Below are 11,766 nucleotides of genomic sequence, written 5' to 3'. Positions count from 1 at the left end.
GGGGCAGGAAGAGGGCCACAACAGCACCCCCCCCCACCCCGAACAGACCGTCCAGGCGTCCACCAGAACACCAGCACCGGGCAGAGAAGTCCGCCCCGCCGAGGCCACAGCAAGATCCACACTGGCCACAGGCAGGGAGCCAAGGACCAGAGGACCAGGCCCCGGAGGAACCTGCAAAAAAACGACAGCAGGAAACCCGGACAATAAAAAAGAAAGAAACAGGGACCGCTACGCGGAACTTACCAGGAGGGCAGGTAGAGCGCCCCAACAGCCCACCGCACCCCAACAGACTGCCCAGACGACCTCCAGGACATCAGCGCCAGGCAGGGCAGACCACAAAACCGCAACATCAGGGGAAGACATCGCAGCGCTGCGAAACGGGCCAAACCCTGCAGCAAGACATATTACGCTTCACGAATTTGCGTGTCAACCTTGGGCAGGGGCTATGTAATCTTCTCAGTATCGTGCCAAGTTCAGAATACGGGCCGCCGAAGCGAGCACAAATACCACCGAAACCGGCAGCCAGCCAAGCATCCCCATCAACATGAAGGGAAAAGGAACGGCACAGTGGCCGTCGCTGCATGAAAGCACCTGCCAAACCAAGGAGCAGAGCGAGGCTGAATTCTAGTTAGCCCGTCCCCAACGTCGAAGTGCCGGTCCCCACATCCCCGCAAAACACAACCTCCAAAGCGTGTGAGGGAAGCGTCGAAGCGAAAGACATGGACTGCACAACTTGATAGAAGTGGGGGCCGCAGCACCATGAACAAGGCCCCCACACACCCAGCCCGCTCCAGAATCCATCCAGCGCTGCACCTCTAACAATAGGAGCAGCGCGTCTCCCACCCGGCGAAGCACGGGGAGACACGCACAGGCAACCCGGAAGCTACATCGGGAGACGGCGCACCAGCCGCAAAGGGCCGGCAATCCGGAACACCAGCCAGGAAGATGCCATGCAATCCAGTAAGCCAGGTAGGCCGGGAGGCAGACATGCCAGGAAAACAGCACCCCTGCCGGCGAAGCAAGGCAGCCGGGCAGGGGGAGCAGAGAAGGACCAGAACGCCACCCCAGCCCAGCAGGAGCAGGTGCAGCAACATCACAGCATACAACAAACCTTTCTGTCGGAAACAGAAAAAAAGAACAGGCTGCATGCTGGGCTGGTACCGCTTATGTACTCACAGTGGGAGGGAGCAGGTAGGGTATCCCAGCATGCTCCTTTTCTTTTTTTCTGTCGTGGAGATAGTCATCTCCATATTTTAAGGAATGGGACGAGGTCAGGAGGGACCTGGCGGTAATACAAAATTACTTTTCTTACGTAAATCTGCATAATCTCACAGAATTCTTAGATAATTATACTTGATTAAGTTACACGGATTTGCACGAGTTACACCCACCCCAAGAAAATAAAAGTTGTGATGGCCGATTGTATCAAGAGTGGTCACATCTTTTGAAGGTTGTAGATTTAATAATGTCAGAAGTGAGAAACTGAGAGAAGGAACGACTGGAGTCTCTGGAAAATATGCAGGTTATTAGTAGAAAAAAAGCAAGAGGTAAGAGGGTGAAAATTGAAGGGTGGGAGGAATAGAATGGAGGATGGTTGTACGAAAAAAAATAATTTCAGTCTTGGAGGGGATGAGATGTAGGGGGTGAGAGGACATCCAGGAGTTAAAGATAGAAAGGCAAGTGGTGACAAAGTCATGAAAAATATAAGTGCAAGAGGAAAAAGAGATAAGAAGCAGGAAATCACTAATCAAAAGATGGTAAAGTAGATTTATATAAGAGGAAAAAGAGATACAAATCTGGGAATCAAAAATGAAGAGGTCGCAAAATAGATTGTTGGAAGCAATGATCTCTGGCACAGGGGCAAAATACAGGTCCCTACAGCCCCTGCAGCTCGGGTATGGGGTGGCAGCCCTTCAGATGGCCCCCAATCCTTCAGGGTACCCATTGAGCCAAAGGCCAATTAATGTCTGTGAGATATGGGAGACTCAGGCCCTTCATCACAATTTGGTGGGGGGGGGGCATCATTTTGCATCTCGCCACTGCCCTGACAGAAGAAATATGTAGGATTAAAAGAGAAGAGAAACCTCTGGCGGACCAGACAAGTACAATGAAACATAGGAGAACAAGAATTGGCTCTAGAAGCAGAGTGTGCATTAGCTGAGAGGAAATCAATGAAATATCAGGTGTCAACGAGAAAAGACAAAATAGACCGCAGGATAAAGTGAGCCACCATAACAAAAGAACCAGAGAGGCCTAAGAAGAAGAGAAGAAAGCAACACTCCTAAACATTAAACTCATACAGGCTAGATTTACAATTACTCGTGCATTCCTGCATTACAGCAGGGATGCGTCAGTAATTGTGCACCGCAGCTCCGCCACCCTGGATGCGTCGCATTTACAATGCGGCGCACCATGGAGCAAAAACGACACAGATGCGTCACGCATCTGTGCCGTAAAAGCGGCGCTTTGCTGGAGTTGCATCGCAAGTGCGACGCAGCTCCAGCAAGGCTTGGGGGGCTCTATCTCCCCAATGCTGCGTCAATCCTTACGGCTGCTTCAAGCAGGCGCAGGGTTTTGACGCAGCATGGGCCCAAAAGTGACTGAGTGAAATTCACTCAGCCACTTTTGGGAGGCGTTCCTGTGCCGGAAAGCCCCCCCCCCCCCCCCCTGCGATGGAAAGCATCCTTCTGGCGCAGGGTTTTACAACGTGACGCATCTGGGAGATGCGTCATGTTGTAAATACCACGCACCATGGCACATCTTTTGTGCCTGCGCTGCGTCACAAAACTGGCACAACAACTGCCCATACATGCGAGACGTGTGCTCTAGAGGTAGCCAATTTTGACTAGATATTCTGGGTCTTTCAAGAACAGCACCTCTACTATGTGAGTAGACGCTTCAATTCAAATCCCAGGCTAATTTACACAATTCGCATTTTTGTTTTCCTCACACACAACAAATACACATTTGTGGTGTTTGCTATTAGGCATAAAAGTCTTCCAAGTGCTGCACGAAATCCTTTATTAGTGATTCTTTGCTAATACTTATATTGTATTCTCTGATTTCTTTCGTTTTTGACTTGGAATTCCAGTTTTAAATCCTGTATTTCCACCATTGAGGTTTCCAATGTAACACATTTTATGCTTCATGTTTAAATTGTGAATGTATTTTGCATTTACGTATGTGAGTGAATGTGTCCAGATGTCGATAGATGTTTTCCCTGCGTCAGCGCGTGAATATTGACATATGAAGTGTATATGCGTGTATGGCTGTCCAAATGTTTTTCAGAAGGTGTCTGAATGGGTGCTTGTTGATGTGTTTGGTCTTTGAACTGCGCTGCTGATTCCAAAGTCTGCAGTGTTTCGACTATTTACTTTGCTAATGTTTGAGCTACCCAGGTTGTTTTTAACTTACAGGGCTGTGTACTGCTTGCCTTTGCCCTGCTTCTGTCCCACAGAACAGCTGACTTACCCATAGGTCTTCTTGCCATAACACACACCATGCAACACGACACGTGTTTGGTGAATAAGTGGCTATTTCTATGATACAAATATAAACCAAAGCGACTGTAGAGCACCCATCCACCTAATCAGTACCACATGGACATACTCACGCATACCCAACACCCCCGAAATAGCAGAATCATCACGCACCCTCTGCATTTTCCATCCACAGATATTCACTGCAAGACACCTTTCCAAATACACCATTAAATTGCCTTCTCTTAGACAGAATGATGACATCCTCATGCAATCAACATTGCACCAAAGCCACATACATAATTGGCAAAACACTGCTTAATCAACAGTCGGCATACACCTTAGACCCATTCAATAAAGGTCAGCTGAAACAAAACACCCATTCATGTGCACAACATTGCATCAGAGCTATGAAGCTTGTTTGTGACTCCTGCCGATAAACAATATGCAGGGACCAGACAATGGACAGCCGGCAACGTTAATTAATTGAAAAGCAAATTAGTGCCTCAGAAACTCCAACCACACACACAATATACTACAAAGATCAAGATCTGTAATCAACTCCGGTTACTTTCAGATTAAATAACACAAATCATTACTAGACTGGGCATTTAATAAACATTTCTCTGAGAACCCCACACCCAAACACGTATGCACAATCAATTGACATATATATATATATATATATATATATATATATATATATATATATATATATATATATATATATATATATATATGTCCTTGCTCGCTGCTCCAAGGCAGGAAATAGTACGCTTCATGCGTCGAGCAGCCATCCCCAAAAACGTATCAAAAGTATACCGGATGGCGAGCTTCTACGGTTAAAACGTAATTGTTCTACCAATGAAGACTTTGAGCTTGCGGCAAAGGAGAGCAATGAAAGATTCGAGGCCAGGGGGTACAGCAAGCAACTATTACAGAACACTTTAGACAGGGTGAGGAAACCACCGAGACAGACCCTATTCATTAAAAAGAACAAACCCTCAGATAATACAGACAAATTCAGAATGATCACCCCGTTTTCTCAGGATTGTCAACAACTAAGAAAAATCTTGAAAAGGTATTGGCACATCCTGAAAAGTGATAACATCATAGGGAGTGATATACCTGATAACCCCTTAATCACTTTTAGGAGGGCCCGATCTTTGAGGGACACTCTGGTACATAGTCACTTGTCACCTATTCCCACAAAAACAGGCAAGCTGAAGGATGTGAAGGGTTTTTTCCCTTGTGGCCGTTGTAAGGCCTGTGCCAGTAGTAAAAGGGTTCACTCATATGAGATCATAGGGTGCAAAATGAAAAAGAAAATCAATCAATTCCTTACCTGTACTACGCCATTTGCAGTTTATTGCCTCCAATGCCCTTGTGGGCTCCAGTATATAGGCAGCACTATAAACCCCGTAAAATTGCGCATTTTGGAACACTTGAGGGCCATAGTTAACAGAGACTTCACATATCCTGTCGCAAGACATTTTTCCATCAAACATAAGAGCGATAGAAGTCTGTTACAATATTATTGCCTTGACGCAATTGCAGATAACATCAGGGGAGGAGACAGATTACAAAAACTCCGTAGGTTAGAATCTCGATATATTATAGACTGCCAGACAAAGGCCCCTTTAGGACTGAACTGTGGGGAAGAATTAACAGTACACCTAGGAAGCTAAACGATAGAGCAGTAGTGATAAATGCAGCGATCAATCCTGTGTTGGTCATACATGTACATAGAACAAGCGATACAGGGTTGTTACCTGCTATGTATTTCCTTCGGTTACAGATTGTGTTTTTATTGTTGAATGAACTGATGAGAACCAACAATCAAATGAATGATTGATGCAGATATCTTGGTATTCGCAGGATTTTGTTATGCGTACAGCAACTTTATAACAATATGCAATTTACAACACAGGGACGTTTTTGGGACAAATAAGTGTATCGGGCTTTGGAGATTATAGAGGCAACCGTGTTGGTTGCCACATGCCGATCCACAGCGAGATCTTCTTCCATGCCCCGTTGTAAAGTTAATTGAGAGGTTCTATGCCGATCCACAGCTATATTTCATTGTGAGTAACTTTGTAATTCCCAAGGTTCGCCCCTTCTTTAAATACTGCCATAGAAATCATGTGGAGAATGTTTATTTACTGCTATGTTATTGTTTAATGTTTGCAAAAACAACAGGTGATGGACCGAATGTGGATCAATGTCACACACTCAACCCAGTCCAAAGATCTGGGCCCAAATCCATCGTTTTTTTTGCACTCCACACCACCCCAGGTTGGACAATGGCGATATGCAAATCAGCTCTGACCCTGTGCCCCATGGGAACAGTCCAGTCCGAACTACAAAAGCCATGTCCTTCCCAGAACGGAATCAAGCATCCGAGGACCGGACCGGTTTCGAGGTAACACCTCTCATCAGCCCGGCTAGCTTGACTCCAGTGGTGTGGAGTGCCTGGGACCCACGTCTGGGCATCCCCAGCGCACTTAGGGCGGAATTTGCAAAAACAACAGGTGATGGACCGAATGTGGATCAATGTCACACACTCAACCCAGTCCAAAGATCTGGGCTAAATCCATCGTTTTTTTGCACTCCACACCACCCCGGGTTGGACAATGGCGATATGCAAATCAGCTCTGACCCTGTGCCCCTCTGTCCTTCCCAGAACGGAATCAAGCATCAGAGGACCGGACCGGTTTCGGGGTATCACACCACTGGAGTCAAGCTAGCCGGGCTGATGAGAGGTGTTACCTCGAAACCGGTCCGGTCCTCGGATGCTTGATTCCGTTCTGGGAAGGACATGGCTTTTGTAGTTCGGACTGGACTGTTCCCATGGGGCACAGGGTCAGAGCTGATTTGCATATCGCCATTGTCTAACCCGGGGTGGTGTGGAGTGCAAAAAAACGATGGATTTGGGCCCAGATCTTTGGACTGGGTTGAGTGTGTGACATTGATCCACATTCGGTCCATCACCTGTTGTTTTTGCAAATGTTATTGTTTAATGACATGTACTAGCAACATGGCGTTCACGCGTCAGTCCTCTCTCTATGTCCCACATCTAAACCCGTGTGTGCGTTTGAAATAAAATGGCGCTCTGGCGCGCGTTGCGATGTAACAACATTGAGAAAGGAAGCGTGGCTTCCGAAACGCGTCTGTGCGAGTAAAAAGTTGCTTTGAATTCAAGATTCCCGTGTGTGCAGCCTTATTTCCCACCCGGGACCGGGAGGGGTAGAGCTTTTATATATATATATATACATATATATATATTTATATATATATATATATATATATATATATATATATATATTGCAAGACATTCAACTATAAAGTCGAAGAAATGGCAAGCACACTGGAATCCCATTTTAAGTAATTTTAATGCAAACCCCCCTTCACCCCTGACAGACGCGTTTCGCTATTCCAGCTTCGTCAGTGTCAGTTTGTTTATGTAAAAAGGCACCATTTTAAACCATCGGCCATAGCTGAAATCATTGACATTGATGATGTTACAATTTCCCAACGTGGCGGCCATCTTTGAATGTATATCTGTCCTCTACTTACAGTGTGAAAAATGGCGCAGGAAATAAAGTGCATAGTGCTCATTTAAAAACATTGCGACAACAAACATTTCTTAATTCATGTACATACATTACATTTTGATACCTTACGAGATATATAATGGCAAACATGTGGTCCTGATATAACGCTGTATTTTCTCAGTCTATTTCCTTCTAGGGGTGTATCCCCCAATGAAACCTCTTGTAAATACCTAAAACCTCAATGTTTTCGCCTATTCATCTCTGTTGTTTTGTAGCCCTGTATGGGCAAGAATATCTTATTTTATTATTCAATAAATAGTGATGTTGGATAAGGGACATGAGTGAGTTAGCAGGAAGTTTTTTCTATTTCTCAGTTGTTATTTGGACATTACAGTTAATAATACACATGATCCCATGTGTATATTCAAAGGTGGACCCACAATTCCTCATCATTATTAAGGCCCCATGGTGTCATGGTCTTGAGGTCAATGATATACCTTGATTCCAAGACCCTGAGTGCCTTCTCTCTGTCCCCCCCACGTTCTAGACGGTTCACTTGGTCAATACAATAGAAGCTTAAAAGGTTTCTATCGCTGTGTTGGCATTCAGCGAAGACTCGAGCAACCGGATATGATTTATCTTTGTTAGCGATTGCTCGCATATGTTCGAGTATCCTAAGCTTCGTGGGGTTGATGGTGCTCCCTATGTATCTTCTTTTACACGGGCACTCTAGACAGTAGATGGTAAAATAAGATTTGCAATTTAACAGTTTCTTTATTTTTCTGTTGGGTCTTTCCTCACCTGTTCTGCCCGGATATTCTAAGATTTTTCTGCTCCCTTTGCAGGCTTTACAGCGCAAACAGGGGAAAAACCCTTTTAGGTTAGTCCGGTTAGTGGGCTGTGGCTCTGAGGAAAAATGGCTGCGCACAAGGTGATCTGAAAGTGATTGACAGCACCGATATGTTATTAGTGGCTGCTTAGAAAGATGCCTCTTCAAAATGCTGACAGTGGTCAGAATGTGCCAGTTTTTCTTAAAAGAGTGGACTAGGTCACCTGATTTGGTGTTGAATTTGGTGATCATTCTCACCTCAGCCTCCACCTTTGACACTATTTTTGGCACCAGGAGATCCCTCCTGTTGACTATAGACACCGCCTGTTGTAATATGCTTTTGGAGTATCCCCTACTTAGGAACCTATCATTAGCCTCATCTTTGGCTTGTTGAAAATCAGTTTCCAATGAGCAGTTTCTTTTTAGGCGTAACAATTCGCCATAGGGGACATTTTTTATCAGACTCTTAGGGTGGTAACTCACCACGTGCAAGATGGCGTTACCCGCCGTTGGTTTCCTGTAGAGTTTTGTTTGGAGAGTGTTGTCATTTTTGTAGACCTCCAAATCCAAATAGCAAATACTCATCGCACTTATTGTGCTTTTAAATTTCAGGTTCATGGTATTACTATTAAGCTTGGCGATGTAATCCTCAGCCAAGGTACGATCCCCATGCCAAATAATAAAAAGGTCGTCAATATACCTAGTCCACATTAAAATTGTATCAGTCCATGCCTCATTGCTCTCAGCCCAAGCTATGTGCTACTCCCACCTGCCCACGAACAAGTTTGCGTAATTGGGGGAGAAGCACGAGCCCATGGAAGTACCCCTGGAATGTTTATACATTTGATTTGAAAAGAGGAAAATGTTGTAATATAAACAAAAACGTATCATGCTAAGTAACATAATGCTGTGTGACCTGTATCTTTCTGGCTTTTTATCTAAAAACCACTTGATCGCCATTAAGCCATTCTCATGGGCTATACAGGTGTATAAATTCACCACATCCAATGTGATTAAAAGCATGTTTTCATCCCAGGCAATATTATCCATAATACGGAGGAAGTCTTGTGTATCTCTCACGTACGACGGTAAGTCTTTTACAATGGGAGCAAGGTAAGAGTCTATGAAGCGGGAAGTATTCTCCAAAAGACTCCCAATCGAAGACACGATTGGGCACCCTGGTGGTCTTTTGGCATGTTTGTGGATCTTGGGGAGATGGTAAAAAGTGGGTAGAATAGGTGATTCACATTGTAAAAACAGGAATTCTTCACCATCGAGCATGCCATCCTCCTTCCATTTGATCAGCATCCCTTGAAATTCTGTTATGCTTTTTACATACTCCTTTCTTTGTATGGTGATGTAGCACTCTTTATCTTTTAGTTGTCTTAGTGCTTCTTGTTTGTAATGTTCCTTATTAAAAATCACGATATCTCCCCCCCTTGTCTGAGGTCTTTATTTCAATAGTTTTATCATCTTTCAGGGACCTTATTGCTTCCCACTCTCTCCTCGTAATATTACACGATTTCATGTCCATTTTGTCCCTTGATATCCTTTCCAAGTCCGCAAGTACCGCTTCATTAAAGACGTCTATTGCATCATGAGGTGCAACGGGCAGTTTTTTTATTCCTTTTTTGCGCACATGAACTAAGGAGTCTTTTACCCAGGAACTAACAAGACCAGAATGTCTTTTTGGTAACACCCACTGGGGCGGGACTTCTAATTAAATAAATCAGATGTTCAACCACTCACTTGCTTCCTTCGTCATTTGCCAGTGAACAAGAGCATTTCCAAAGGGATTGCAGCTTGCTGACTTCCTGCTGCTTGTGGTGTGCTAAGCGGTAACCCTTACCTGTGTGGCCATTTCTCAAGGGCAACTTGTTGGAAAGAATATATATATATATATATATATATACATATATATATTTGTAATTGCGATCGCTTCCAGGATTGCCAGCAGCAAAGCTGGGAAAGATTGTAAGAGTTCCTGTATAAATAAGTATGTGTTTCTATAAGTGATTGTTCTAGAGTAAGTATGTGTACGATTCTGTAGAAGTAAGTGTAGTGGTGGGTGTACAGCTGAATATGCAAGTAAATGGATGTTTGATAGTTTATTTGCATGTGTGAGTTTGTGTGTGAGTAACTATAGATGAGTGTCTGTGTGTAATAAGATGTATAGGTGTATGAGTACATATGATGAGTGAGTACATGTATGAGGGCCTATATAGAACTGTTAGTGAATGACTGGATGTGTATGTGCATATAATAACTCCTACCCCACCCTTAACTGACCACTCTTTTATCAGTCTGAATTGCAGGTCACTACCTAAACATAAAAGGGACATCTTTGATTTACTCACGTCGTCACAACCAGCTGCACTTTTCCTCACGGAGACCTGGCTGACTAATAGCTCGGGTCCAGACATAGCAGCTGCGTTGCCCGCTAATTACAGCTACATTAGCAAAAACAGAATCCATAAAGAGGGAGGTGGAATCGCTATGATTTTTCAAAACATATATACATGTCAATGGATAGATCTTGACATCCCTAACTGTGAAGCCGGATCCTTTAAACTCTTGTTATCTCCAAACTTCACGTTATCTGGTGCTTTAATATATCGAGCTCCTGGCACAGCCAGCACCTGGGCAGCCTCTTTTCCGGAGCTCATTGCACCGTTTCTGTTAGACGCAACTAACTTTCTGATAGTCGGTGACTGAAACATCCATCTAAATGACACCTCTAGTCACACCAGCACTAATTTTATAGCGGATCTATCTGCCCTAAACCTCACCCTCCACAACGTGGGTCCGACCCATAAGGCGGGCAACCTTCTTGATCCAATTTTCTTCAACCAAGACAACATTGTTTGTAAACAACTGACACCTATCCCCTGGTCTGACTACTACCTAGTGGAATTTAAAATAGAAGTGCCGCGACCGGCCATCTTTCATAAGGCTCCATCCGGGCCTAGGATATTAAGGAACTGGAAAAAGCTGGACACTACCAAGCTGAATACGCATCTTAATGACACCAGGCCCCTTACAAATATAACAAACATAGAGGAAGCTACAACCATTCACAACTGGCTCAGCTCTGCCATCAACATATGCCTCCCACAGAAAAATAAAAAACAAATTCCACTTCTTACCCCGGCCCCTTAATATACAGATGCACTTAGACTTGAAAAAACGGCCTGCAAAAATCTAGAGCGTAGATGGCGTGTCCACTATGACCCTGCACAAAAATCATTATATAAAGCAGCCAAATATCATGCTAACTGTGCATCAGCTAGAGCTGAATTTGCCAAAAGAACCATTGAGAATGCTCAAAATCGGCCCAAAGCACTTTTCAAAATAGTCCGGGAACTCTCTGGCTCATCTTGCCAACCGAAAGCCCCCTCCCTGGACTCTGCACAGTGCAATGCTCTGGCTGAATTCTTCATAAACAAAATTGACAAAATATATGAAGAGTTCAAAGATTCAACCTCTTCCCCATCAGTCCCAAATTCCCCAGTAAGCATGTCCAACTGTGAAAATGCTAGTACACACCCTTCCTTAGGACGTTCTGTCCCCCCTCAGCATCTAGCAAACTGGGATCCCCTCAACCTGTCTTCATTGCACGAAATCATAAAAACTATTAAATCTGGCTCTCCCCTTGACCCCTTAGCCCCTCAAATCCTCCTTTCACTCGACACCCCCTCCCTTACGCTCATTTTAGAGCTCCTGAACTCTTCTTTAAGAGAGGCCAAAGTCCCTAAGGCAACATGCCATGGTCTCACCTCTTCTGAAGAAAGCCACCGCAGATCCAAATGACCCCTCTACTTTCCGTCCAATTTCGCTGCTACCCCTATTATCCAAAATCTGGGAGAAACATATTGTCACCAAACTCACCCACTTCACAGAAACC

At 44.4% G+C, this 11,766-nt stretch overlaps 1 non-coding gene across 1 annotated transcript; it reads right to left on the bottom strand.

Moving 5' to 3' along the window:
* Nucleotides 1–395: 395 nt before the first annotated feature.
* Nucleotides 396–501, bottom strand: LOC147703051 (U6 spliceosomal RNA). Its single transcript, XR_015298487.1, has one exon. It is a non-coding gene; the product is annotated as a U6 spliceosomal RNA (small nuclear RNA).
* Nucleotides 502–11,766: the final 11,265 nt, after the last annotated feature.

The sequence above is a fragment of the Lissotriton vulgaris genome, chromosome 7, assembly GCF_964263255.1.
Source record: "Lissotriton vulgaris chromosome 7, aLisVul1.2, whole genome shotgun sequence".
In the NCBI taxonomy this organism is placed as follows: Eukaryota; Metazoa; Chordata; class Amphibia; order Caudata; family Salamandridae; genus Lissotriton; species Lissotriton vulgaris.
This window is presented reverse-complemented; position numbering and strand designations above follow the sequence as displayed.